The 13171-nt window shown below is 50.5% G+C and overlaps 1 long non-coding RNA gene across 1 annotated transcript; it reads left to right on the forward strand.

Moving 5' to 3' along the window:
- The first annotated feature begins 2298 nt into the window (after window positions 1–2298).
- LOC125752179 (uncharacterized) lies at window positions 2299–3661 on the forward strand. Its single transcript, XR_007401042.1, has 2 exons — window positions 2299–2626; window positions 2880–3661. It is a non-coding gene; the product is annotated as an uncharacterized LOC125752179 (long non-coding RNA).
- The last annotated feature ends 9510 nt before the right edge of the window (window positions 3662–13171 follow it).

Below are 13171 nucleotides of genomic sequence, written 5' to 3' on the forward strand. Positions count from 1 at the left end.
CTTTCATCAATAAAGGACTAGATTAATCTGCCTAAGTAGCTGGCAAGGCCTGTCTCCCCCCTGAAGAGGCCTCTTGCTTGAAGCGGAGGGCTGGCTAGAGGCTCTTATGAGTGGTTGGCATGTGTTGTCAGCAGGCTTACCACTAGGTTGCAAGCTGGGGATGCCCACACTTGCTAATGTAAGACGAGTTTTCAGTAATGGGCTGGAGCACTTCACTGTGTTTTCCTTTTGGACAGAGCAATACCCTCTTCCCTGAACATAGATGTCCCTTGTGAATGTCTGCAGAGACTTTAAGCTCTATTTTACTTCTCTGTTGAATTTTAACACCCATATTAGGATCCCTTCCTGGACAGATCACCCAGTTTTTGTAAAGTAAGTTTTGAGTCCTAAGGACCCAAAAGACAGAGTTTCTCCTTATGGGTTGAGGGTAGGGGCAAGGGAGAAAGGTGGGGCCCCTTCGGGCCCCCATACTGAGTGCAGTCTTTTGCTCAATTATATGGATGATGCCCTGTGTTTCTGTTTTTTTGAGTTGTCGGGTGTTAGGAGTTTCTCTGGAACTCCCTTGAGAAGGAAAGTTCTTGGTCCTAGAGTTAGGGGCTATGCTTTACCTTTCCTCTTTCTCAGTTAATCCATTCCCATCTACTTCCAACTTTTTCTCATATTTTCTCATATTTTCTGATTGGCTGCCACCCTCTCTTGTTTTCTAGCACCAATGTGATTTAATTCCTTTTAAATTACCTTATATATTATTCTTTTTTTCTTATATATTATTCTAATGAGTCCATGGCATAGTAGAGAGGTGGAAGCATGTGCTTAATTTGTGACTTCCAAGATAATATGTTGTTCCAACTTAAAATTTTTCTCAATGCACATGGTTTGAAAGGTACAAGATGTATATATAAAGTGAAAATATTGGGATGCCTGGGTGGCTCAGCAATTGAGTGTCTGCCTTTGGCTCAGGGCATGATCCTGGGGTCCTGGGATTGAGTCCCGCATCGGGCTCCCTGCAGGGAGCCTGCTTCCTCCTCTACCTGTGTTTCTACCTCTCTCTGTGTGTCTCTCGTGGATAAATAAATTAAAAATCTTAAAAAAAAAAAGAAAATATCCTCTTCCTCCTGGTGCAAATAAAGCCTACTCGTTGTCCCCTTCTGTCTATCCTTTCCTTCCTCTGTTAGAAAGAAAGCCCCAAATTTCAGCTGGGCTCACGGCTACTCAGCTAAGGAGGACACTTCCTAGGTGTGGCCAGGTGATTCCAATCGTATATGAATGGAGCAGCTCAACATCCCTGAGCTCCTCCGAAGGACATGGATGTGCCTGCCAATTCCTTGATTCTTGCTTTCCTTCTGGCCAGAATGCAGATGTGATGGGGAGCCATCCTTGTCTACGTAGAACTGGGCAACCTCGTAGGGATGGCAGAAATACAAAACGGAAGGAATCTGGGAGTCTCTGACTGTTCATTGTCATTATACCAGCCCTGGTATGTGGGAAAGAAATGAAATGCCATCTTGTTTGAGCCTTGTATCCTGGGGTCACTTCTTACAGCAGTCTATCTTATTTCCTGAGACAATCTCTGGGCTACTCAGTTTCCCCTGGAGGCAACCAGTGTGAACACGATGCTGGATCCTTACAGGGATATTTCATGCACACACACACACACACACCACACACACACACACAGGTATATATATATATATATATATATATATATATATCCCTGTCCATTTTTACATAAATGATATTGTACCAAACAGCTGCCTTTTTAAGATTTATTTATTTATGAGAGAGAGAGGGAGAGAGAGAGCATACATGGTGAGGAGGAGAGGCAGAGGGAGAGAGAGATAAAGAGGTAATCTCAAGCAGACTCCCTACTGGAGCCTGGAGCACTCTGCGGAGCTTAATCCCAGGACCCTGAGATCATGACCTGAGCCAACACCCAGAGTCAGACACTCAACTGACTGAGCCACCCAGGTGTCCCCCAAACAGCTACTTTTTGAAGAGGCTAAGCCCCATTTGAAAGGGAGGATTGCTGGTGACAGCCCCCAGCCCAGCTTCTCTTCTGTACTGGCAAACTGAGCCCCATCTCCAAATGTGCACACTGCCCCCCAAGTGAAACCCAAACTCAGCTCACTCTACTCTGAGACAGTTTATTACCCAAGCATGTCCCTCAGATGACTCATTACTTCTTCCCTTCTAAAAAAAAAAGAGAGAGAGAGAGAGATTTATTGAAATGTTGTAACCACAGAGTAATCTCTGTGAGAAGTTCCAGTAAATTCATTTCCCCCCTCTTGCATCTTTCTGGAGTCTGCACAATAGGAGCTGGTGCTTCAGGGGATGCCGGGTAGGCCGATGTGTTATCCCAGCCCTGGTGCCACCTATAGCAGCTCCAAATAGAGACGATTCAGTTGAAGAATGAGCTGACTCTTGAAGGCCTCCTCGAAAGGTCTTTCCCTCCATCCATCTTCCCTTCCCCCACTGCCACTCCTCGGTTGGGTTCTGGTGCTGAGTGGATCTTGTGAGAGAAAACACTGGAAACGGCACAGCATCTGCTCTGAGCTTTCTAACTCTACCCTTTCTGAAAAGAAGGAAGAAGCCAGGAATCCACCTAGGATGGTGGGAGAGAGAAAAGGTTTGTGTTTGGGGGGTGAGCTGGATGGGATCAGTCTCAGTACAGAGAGATGATGTATAGGGGCTGCTTCCTGTGCAGCCTCGGCCACCAGAGAACCGTCACATCTGTGTGTCTTCCTGATTTTCCTCACTCCCTCTGCTTGTCTGAACCCTGCCCAGCTCAAAGCTACACCCTCCGCTCACAAGGGTGCTTAGGGGCGTAGGAAATTCTTGTGGAATGGATATCCTTTTTACAGTTTTATTTTTTTGAATAGGTAATACACTGAAAGAACCCACAAATGGTGCAGCCACTATGGGAAACTGCCTGGGGGCTTCTCAAAAAATTAAAACTGGAACTGCCGTATGATCTAGCAATCCCACTTCTGGGTATGCATCAGAAGGAAGCGACAACAGCAACTCGAAGAGATAGCTGCACTCCCATATTCATTGCAGCATTATTCACAATAAGCAAGATGTGGACACAGCCTGAATGTCCTTCAACAGATGAAAGGATAAGGAAGATGTGAGACGGACATAGGATACACGTATCTAAGAAGAATGAGCTATATTATTGAGCCATGAGAAATGAGGAAATCCTGCCATTCTCAACAACCCGGATGAAACTTGAGAGCCTTATGCTAAGTGAAATAAGCCAGAGAGAGAGGGAGAGAGAGAGAGAAAAAGAGAGAGAGAGAGAGAGAAATTCTGCATCATAATGTATTTCACCTGAAAATCATGTATATGTGGAATTTTTAAAAGCCAAATTCATAGAAACCAAGAATGGTAGTTGAGGGCGGGGAGGGAGGACGGGAGCATATTGGTTAAAGAGGATAATGGTTTTACAACTTCTGGTTATAAGATTAGTAAGTGGGGCAGCCCGGGCGGCCCAGCGGTTTAGCGCCGCCTTCAGCCCCGGGCTGTGATCCTGGGGACCCGGGATCGAGTCCCACGTCGGGCTCCCTGCAAGGAGCTTGCCTCTCCCTCTGCCTCTGTCTCTGCCTCTCTGTCTCGCTCTGTGTCTCTCATGAATAAATAAAATCTTTTAAAAAAATAATAAGATCAATAAGTTTGGAGGCTCTAAGGTACATGCTGATTACGGCTAGTAAGACCGTGCTACATACTTGAAAACTGCTCTGAGAGTAAATCTTAACCTTGCTCAGAGCAAAACAAAAAACAAGAAAACAAAAAAAAACAAAACCCAAAACGGCGATTGCAGGAGGGGCTACAGGTAGGTGGTGGCCGATGCTATGGTGGCATGAAGCGTCTCTGCCCCCAGCCCCTTGGACGCCTGGCTCTCAGGACAAACCAGCCGAGGGCTCCCACCGGCCCGTCTCCCAGGCGGGGCAGCCCGCGAGCCTCGCCCTTAAACCCGGGAGGACCCCCCCCCCCCCCCCGCCCCGGACATTTCTCTGCCCTCGTGAGGGTCACCAGGGGGCTAAGCCTCAGCGGACCCTGCAGGGTTTCAGCCCGGGGGCTCCAGAAGCCTCGATGGCGCGGGACGGGACGGGGTGTGCGGGATTAGCCCGCGACCGAGGCGGCAGCGGCCCCGCCCGCGTCCTTCAGCCTCCAAAGCCACGTTTACCAAGCGGGGCGGCCGCTCGGGGGCGGGGGAAGGCGCCACGCGGCCCTGACCCGGCCAGGCCCGCTGACCCCAGGACCTCCGAGCAGGCCTCGGTCAGGGCCCCCGCCGCGCCCTCGGATCCCGCCTTCGGATCCCGTCCCGGGGCTCCGCGTTCGCGCCCCGCCCGGGGTTCCGGCCGCTCCGAGCACCCCCCTCCCCCCCACCTCCACCTCTCCACCGCCACCCCTCCCCCCAACCGCCACCCCTTCACCCCTCTCCCCACCCCTCCACCCCCACCTCCACCCCTCCCCCCACCTCCACCCCTCCATCCCCACCTGTCCACCTCCACCCTTCCACCCTCACCTCCACCCCCTACCTCCACCTCCCCACCTCCACACTTCCATCCCCATCCCTCCACCTCCTCCCACCTCCACCCCTCCACGCCTCCACCTCCACACCTCCACTGCCACCTCCACCCCTCCATCCCCACCCCTCCACCCTCACCTCCACCCCCTACCTCCACCCCCACCCCTCCACCCCCACCCCTCCACCTCCACCCCTCCATCCCCACCTGTCCACCTCCACCCTTCCACCCTCACCTCCACCCCCTACCTCCACCTCCCCACCTCCACACTTCCATCCCCATCCCTCCACCTCCTCCCACCTCCACCCCTCCACTCCCACCCCTCCACTGCCACCTCCACCCCTCCATCCCCACCCCTCCACCCTCACCTCCACCCCCGACCTCCACCCCCCCACCTCCACCCTTCCATCCCCCTACCTCCACCCCTCCACCCCCACCCCGCAGACACCCGCAGGCCGTGACACCCGCGCTCCGGTAAAACTTGCCGCCGCGCACAGTCCGCCCCGACCCGGAGCCCGAGGGATTCCTGGAAACGCTCTCCTTGCTGTCCGGGCGGGGAAACTGAGGCTTAGCGGCAGGCCGAGGACTGCCCAGCGCCGGCGCCCCACCCGCCCGAGGCGCAGAGCCGGGCCCCGCCGTGTGGCCTCCGGGACCGCGCAGAGCAGGAGGCTGCTGCGGCCTTGGCGTCCCCGAGCCTCCCCGCGGGCGCCCCTGGGGGGATGGCACCGCCCTCCCCCCCCCCTCCCCCCCCGCGCCCAGGCTGGGGCCTTGGACACCCTTCCCCACCCTCCCCGGGAGGTCCCAGGTCCTCGGGCCTGAACCCTCAGCGTCGCTCCATCCCAGCTTTAGTTCCCTGGCCCTCGTGGGAGGCTCACGTGCGAGGCCTGCAGCCCTGCAGCCCTTCCCTGCGCCCCGGCCCCTCCTGCCCCCTCCCTCCCCGCGACTCTTCACAGGCCCCTGCCTTGCCTTAATTCCCATCCCCATCCCTCCTTGTCCTTGTCCAGAGGCCTCAGCTCCCGCCCAGGAGGATAAACACGGGGGGGGGGGGGGGGGGGGGGGGGGGGGCCGCGTGCGGCTTCTGCTTGGCGTCCCTTCCTCCCCGCTGGGGCTGTAGAGGTGCCCGAGGCCCCTGCCCGGCCCTGCGTCTGTGTCCCCTGGGGTCTGGTTCCTTTCTCCTGTCTGAACCCCCTCTCTGTGCCTTGGCTTCCTCCCCGCATGGCAAGGCTCCAGGAGCCTGGGTTTCAGTCCTAGAATAGCCCGCTGCCTACCCTCGGGCCTGTGTCTCGCCTTCCACCCACTCTCACTTGCCCCACAGAAGGCTTTCTCAAGTCCAAAATAACCTCCTTGTTCCTAAATTCAGAAGACACGTTTTAGAGTTATAAAAAAAAAAAAACAAACCAGGATCTTTCTATATAATTTTCTACTGCTGATCACTCCTTCCCTCCTTCCTGAAACTCACTCTTCCCTTGGCTTCCAGGAAACCTCTCTTCCCCCTACAAGCATCTCCTGCGGCCTGTCCCCTCAGGCCCCTTCTCTCCTCCTCAGGCATCCTCCCGGGAGCCCTGTCCACTCAGTGGCTTCCATTTATAACTAAGCGATGGTGAGGAGGGGGAGGAAGATTCCTGAATCCTGTGGAGTCCAGATCCCACTCCTGAGCATCGGGCTCATATCCAACCACCCGAGAGTCAGTCTTACTTGGGAGTCTTACAGGCTCCTCATGCTTGCCATGTGCAGAGTAAGTTCATTGTCTTCCCCTTGTCTGCTTCTTCCTGGAGCTTCCCGTCTAATGGAAAGGGTCACCGAGTACATGGGAGTCATCCATCCCTCCATCTCTCACATCCAATCAGCCAATCAATTAATCATCAAGGCCTATGCATTCGATCTTCAAGGGGCCTCTGTATTCCTACTGCCATTACTTTTGCTGTGACAAATTCTGGTCTTGTCCCCCTACTGCTGCAATGATCTTGCTAAACCCATAGTTGATCAAGTCACTCCCTTCAGTGGCTCAGCTCTGCCCTCAGGTCAAAGGTCAACTTCTTTAGAGCATCCTACAAGCCAGACCCCTCAAGACCACCAAATGGCATTTCACATTAGAAGAATTCATGGACCAGGACAAGAGTCCTCCTGGTGGGCTCACGTTTTACATTTTTAAAATCGAACACCCCCTTCAACAATGTTAGTGCTCAGAGCTTAGATATCTCCTTCCTGATTTAGGCCTTGAAACACCTCCACAAGGTAGGTGTTACTGTTCCCGTTTTACAAGTCTCAGAAATCTCCAGGTCACAAAACAACCATGGCAGGGTTTGAACATCAGTCTGCGATTTCCTGTGAAATTTCCATGAGCCCAGAGGAGGGGGCTTCTGGGGGCTCAGGGGCCACTCTGACCATGCCACGGATCTAAGAGAACTTCTCCCATTGCAGACCTCTTCCCCCACGTGCTTCCGTACCTGAGCCCTGAGCCCCCACCCTGAGCTCTGGGTCAGAGACAACCTGCTCCCGCACCTAGTCTCAGATGGGCTGGGGATGACAGCCGAGCCGAGGATCAATAGCCATCTGTCCAGGCTCCACTGACAAGCTAATCTTTTCAGTAAACATTTCATTAGCTCCTGCCAAGCTGCTCACACCTGCTGACAGGGAGGCAGGACCAGGCAGGGGGGTGGGGGGCTCTGGTTTACAATAGGTGCAGATATCAGCAGGGGTCTCCCGGCCCTTGAGATCCAGAAAGCTCAGCCACACGCTGGTGTCATCCAAATCATCCCCCAGATTTTTGTAAATTCCCGGAGACCCCTGGCCTGTATCCCTGCGCTTGCATGACCTGCCGTCTGAACGAGTCCTCCTCCTGCCCTGCTCTGTGATGAAGCTCTTACAGCAACTTTTTTTTTTTAAAGATCTTATTTATTTATTCATGAAAGACACAGAGAGAGAGAGAGAGAGAGAGAGAGAGAGGGAGACATGCAGAGGGAGAAGCAGGCTCCCTGGAGAGAGCCCCATGTGGGACTCGATCTTGGGACCCCAAGATCACGCCCTGGGCCAAAGACAAGCGCTCAACCGCTGAGCCCCCCAGGTGTCCCACTTAACAACAACTTTTGCTTGCCCTTCAGAATACTCTCACTGCTGCCGCTGCTGCTCGTCCCTGCGGCTGAAACTGCCGGCTGTACTGAAGCTAACAGGAGCAAACATCTAGTAAGCACCTGCTGTGTGCTGACTTACATGCCCTATTGCCTTTGGCAGACCCCACAACAACCCTACGAGGTAGGTGCTGGAGACTCCCCCATTGGGCACGGAAGCTGGGAGTCTCTGAGAGGTTTCGTGGAGCAGCAGGGGCTCCATCCCGGGTTTGTCTGCCTCCAAAGCCCACGCTCTTGCCCCCCATCCTGCATTTGGAAATTGTGGAATTATTTGACTAGCTTCTGGCCCCCCGACCTGATTGGGAGCTCTGCAGAGGCAGGAAGTAGGTCTGATTGCTTCACCACTGTGTCCCCAGCCCAGTGATGTTTTAAAAAAATAATGCAAGGTTATTGTACATGAGTTTGTTTAGCCTTTATTGCTCCAAAGCCCGCGGAGGTAAGAAGTTGGTTTTTATTTGTTTTTCTTTTGTTGGGGGGAGTGGTGTTTGTTTTTGCCGTACAAATTCATTCTCCTCAACTGCAGCAGAGGAAAACTGCCTCCTGCAAATAGGCTAGTTTGGGTGACCTCTCATTTACCTCACCTCCTCTGTTTCTTCAAACCCAGCCAAGTCCAGAAAATGACCTTTTGGGACACCTGGATGGCTCAGTAGTTGAGCATCTGCCTTTGGCTCAGGTTGTGATCCTGGGATCCTGGGATCGAGTCCCACATCAGGCTTCCTGCAGGGAGCCTGCTTCTCCCTCTGCCTGTGTCTGCCTCTCTCTCTCTCTGTGTCTCTCATGAATAAATAAATAAAATCTTTTAAAAAAGAAAAGAAAAGAAAGAAAATGACCTTTTGCCAGCCGGTACCCCCTACTTTCCTAGTGCTATAAATAAGCTACTCTAGTTTTGCATGTTGAGGTGTCTCTCATTTTCAGAATTCAGTTTGGTGGTTTTCTCTCCACTTCCTCATCTGTTCTTCCTGTTTGGTCTCCTGCCTTATTTCTCTGCTTGGGGCAGCCCTGACGAATAATTTTGGTTCTGGAATTAGAAATGTCTCCAGGTTTTAAAAAAAAAAAAAAAAAAAAAAAAAAAACCCAAAAAAACTGTTGCTTTGGGTGGACTTCCAGGAAGAGAAAAGGGACATATTCACATGCCCTGAGGTGACTTTATGGGGGTTGGGGTGAACCTCTTTACGGGGATCCTCCGGCTGCGTGTGAGCATTTGGGGATGCGGCCTCAGTAGTACTAGATCTATCAGGCCTTCGGATGGCTGAGAAAGGACCCAGCCAGGACTGCTAGTGTCTGACTCTTAAGTCCTTGGTCTCAAAAGCTTCATTACAGGGTCCCCATTGGCAGTGCTGTTGGAAGAAAAATAGAAGACACTGATGGGCTAGAAGAAAATTGAAATCACCTATCATGTTTCACTGAGGGAAAACCACTGTGAAACATGTGACATGGTGGTTTAATATATTCAGATTTTTTTTGTATATATATATATATATGTACACAGAAAGCATTATCCTATTAGGTGTATGATTTTGAAATTGATGTAGGAAAAAACCTTAGGGTTCAAAGCCGACGGCCAGAAAGAATTCTTGAGACGTCTTTGGTGAAAAAATGTGATTTTATTAAAGCACGGGCAGTAGAAAGAGCTGCCCAGGGATCATGAGGGGTGGTCATTATAGACTTTCAAGTTGGGAAGGGGTTAGTATAGCATAAGGCTCTAAGGAGTTTTGGAAGCAAGTTTCCCAGGACCTTGAGGGGGCTGGCTCTTGTTGGGGAAAAGTCATTTATTACTGTCTAATAAAACCTGAGTCATGAGACCCTTTGGATGTATATCAGTGGGCCGTGTGCTTGGGGGATGATCACCAACATGTATCTCGGGGCTTTAGAGATAAAGGAAGTTTCCAAAGGAAGTTTTATATGTTAAAGTAGACTTACAGGATCCTGGGGGCCGGGCTAAGATTGCCTTTTGCCCTTAGCAAAGTATTAACATCAAGGGAGTTGAGTCCCTAGAGGATGGTCACTCTGCCTGTGTCAAGGACTTTTCAATAGGCTGTAGGTAGTAAGGAGATTTAATAATTTTTCTTCTGCCTTTGTTTCCCATATCAGAAACCAGATATTCACCTGGGATGCCTGGCTAGCTCAGTCGGTAGAGCATGCAACTCTTGATCTCAGGTTAGAAGTTCAAGCCCCATGTTGGGTGTAGAGACGACTTAAAAAAATAATTTTAAAAATTAAAAAAAAAAAAAAGAAACCAGATGTTCTCATTTAGCACTGTGTTTCCATGTTAATAAACAGACTTATTTAATTTTTAGTGGCTTTGTGGTATTCTAAGCCAACTATGGCTTATTTAACTAGTCTTCTATTGACATACACTATTTTTAATATTTTGACTTTTTATACAATGCTGCATCGAATAGCCTTGGATATAGATTCCCGTGTACTCACTTGGGTTTCTCCCCTGAGGCAAGGTTTCTTCACAGTGACACTGTTGATGTTCAGACCAATAATTCTTATTCTGGGGGCTGCACTGTGCATTGTGGGATGCTTAGCAGTATCCTTGGCTTCTACTCACTAGATGCCGATAGCACACCGCTCCCCCAATATCCTGGCAATCAATATCCACAGATTGCCAAGTGTCCCCTGGGTGGCAAAACTGCCTCTGCTTGAGAACCACTGCCTCCAGGATAAAGTTGTTAAGTGACAAGGTTAAAGGATATTTTAAGACTTTTGTTATCTATTGACAAATTGGCTTCTAAAAGTTGCACATTTATTCTCACCAACAGTGTGTGGGGGTGCCCAATTTACCCACCCCCTTGGGAATATGCACATTAACATAAAAAACCACTTTAACAATCTCAAAAGACAAGATGTTCTTATAGGATGTGATTTTTTTTCCCCACGTTTTTATTTCTAGAGTGAGGTTGATTATGTTGATTGGCTGTTGTTTCTGTGGCAAACTATCTTTCCTTTTTTTTTTTAAGGTTTTATTTATTTATTCATGAGGACACAGAGAGGCAGAGACACAGGCTGAGGGAGGAGCAAGCTCCCAGTGGGGAGCCCGATGCGGGGACTGGATCCCAGATCCCAGGATCACGACCTGAGCCAAAGGCAGACACTCAACCACTGAGCCACTCAGGTGTCCCGACATCCTTTTTTAACATATTAAATAAAATATGCATATCTATCTTAGCCTGCTGTCTTTATGTGTTGATATTTTTGGTTGTCTTTGCTCTAAAATCCTCATGGATTGGGCAGCAGATTCCAGGGAAAGTGTCCTTGTGCATTTGCCTGTCTGGGGCTCTCACTGTGTCCCTGCCAGTGTGCCTCCCACCTGCTCCAGCTTTGCCTGGGAGAGGATCCTATTTGGGCCATGCTTTTTAATATCAGGATCTTCTGAATGTTCCTTTTGTGTTTGGAAACTTCTTGCTTTGGAAAGTAGCTTATCAGGAGACAGCCCTGCTCAGAGAAGTCTGACCCGGGGCTTGATCATAATTAGTTCAGGTTAATTATTGCCAATCTGTGGATTCGCAGCATGGGGGCCTCTCTTGCCCTCAGCCACAGCCTCTGGAGGTTTCTTTTATGAGCTCTGAACCCTGAGGGAAGACTTAAAGTAATGAATGTTCCTGTAATCAGATTTGAGGGTTTGTTCCCTGAACCATCCAGTCAATTGGAGAATTGAGCCCTGACTGGTTTATTTGACCAAAGGATGCCAGAGATGAAGCACAGGGCACCTGATATGCGATCTGGGAAGTAGGTTGAAAAAAAAAATGACTTGACGTATTAGATGCCTACCTCTTGAATCTCATGAAGTTTTTAAGGGGAACCATTTTATTTATTTATTTATTTTTAAAAAGATTTTATGTATTTACTTGACAGAAAGCGTGCAAGCAGGGGGAGCAGCAGGCAGAGGGAGAGGGAGAAGCAGGCCACCTGCTGCACAAGGAGCTGGACATGGGGCTCCATCCCAGGACCCTGGGATCATGACCCGAGCTAAAGGTAGACGCTTAACCGACTGAACCACCCAGACACCCTTATTTACTTACTTATTTTTAAAAAGATTTTATTTATTCACCTGAGAGAGAGAGAGAGAGAGTGAGAGAGAGAGCAGGGGTGAATGGCAGTGGGTAAGAAGAAGCAGATCCCTGTTGAGCAGGGACCCAATGTGGGGCTGGATCCCAGGACCCTGAGATCATGGCCTGAGCCAAAAGCCGACACTCAACCAACTGAACCTACCCAGGTGCCCCCAGCACACTTTTATTTATAAGGAGAGGCTACCATCTGGGGGCTGTGCAGAAAGAGTGGGGTAGCTTTTGTGTCGAGTATCAGCACTAAGTCTGATGATCCTTGAGTAAAACCTTGTGAAATTTGCCTTCAACGTCTTCCCTATGCTGGTAACACAGTTGCCGCATGTTTATAAATGTTTAATGTGCTCCGTGTTTATTCAGCATGCATTCATTTGTCCGTGCATCTACTCAGTCACCAGGAGGCACTGGGAATGCCCAACGAAGGACACCAGGCTGCTGCCTGTCTTCAGGGTGTACACGCTGTCTGTGTTATTGGGGGGAAAATAGACTTTGTGTGCAGGTTTGGCATGTACATTGAGGTGACAGTGTGAACAAGGAAGAGGCCTTGCAGCGAGTCAGTGAGGCTGGTTCAGGGGATCAGGAAGCGGAGGAGAACTGGGCAGGAGTGCAGGTGACAGCGGATGTGTGCACCTGTCAGCCACTGGGCAGTCACCGGGCACGAGTAACCTTCTGGCAGGACTCTCCCATTTGAGTATCTCAGAAAGTGCAACAGCCTCACTAGGTCTGATCCTGGAAGGAGGCTCTGTGCAAATAGACTTCACAGTCAAGGAACAGGACGGGAAATGTTCAAAGGCCTTTGTGTTGCTTTTGAGGTCACATGGCCAGAAGCAAAGGGGAACTCAAGGGGATCTCTTTAGGCAGGTGCCTACAGGGCAAAGCAGCAGCCTGGTCCATGGGTGGGGGGCTCTAACAGAGCTGAACAGCCCAACCCAGGTGCTCCACTGGCCCCTAGCCCCGGGGAGGCCACCAAGACGACATAGGCTGCGGAGGGGACCCTTCTGCTCTCTGATCCATCCCTGGAGTGAAGCCTGTGTATCCTGACTCTTGAGCATGCTCAGTGCTAGTGTTTCTTAGCAATCGCATGATTTTCCTTGGCTTTTCAGCAAGTCTCATCGGTGATGTGAAGGAATGCTCGGGATGAGTTTCCATGCAGGCCCCTCGCCTCAGGAGCTGCTCATTGGCTCCACACAGGAATGCAACTCACCAAACTTTAGGACAAAGTGTTCCAAGGACAGAGATTCCAAAAGGGAAATTCGGTCCAGAATGATGTGAAGCTCTCAAAAATGTCATCCTGAGTTGATTCCATTCTGCACTTCATTCCAGTAGAAGAGAAAAGAGAGAATGAGAGAGAGGCAGCCAAAGACACAGGCAGGGTTGCACAGGACACGGCTGGGGCCAAGCAACATAAATGACTTATGCCAAAAACAGGCTAAGAACATACATG

Source organism: Canis lupus, chromosome 11 (genome assembly GCF_003254725.2).
Source record: "Canis lupus dingo isolate Sandy chromosome 11, ASM325472v2, whole genome shotgun sequence".
NCBI classification, from domain to species: domain Eukaryota; kingdom Metazoa; phylum Chordata; class Mammalia; order Carnivora; family Canidae; genus Canis; species Canis lupus.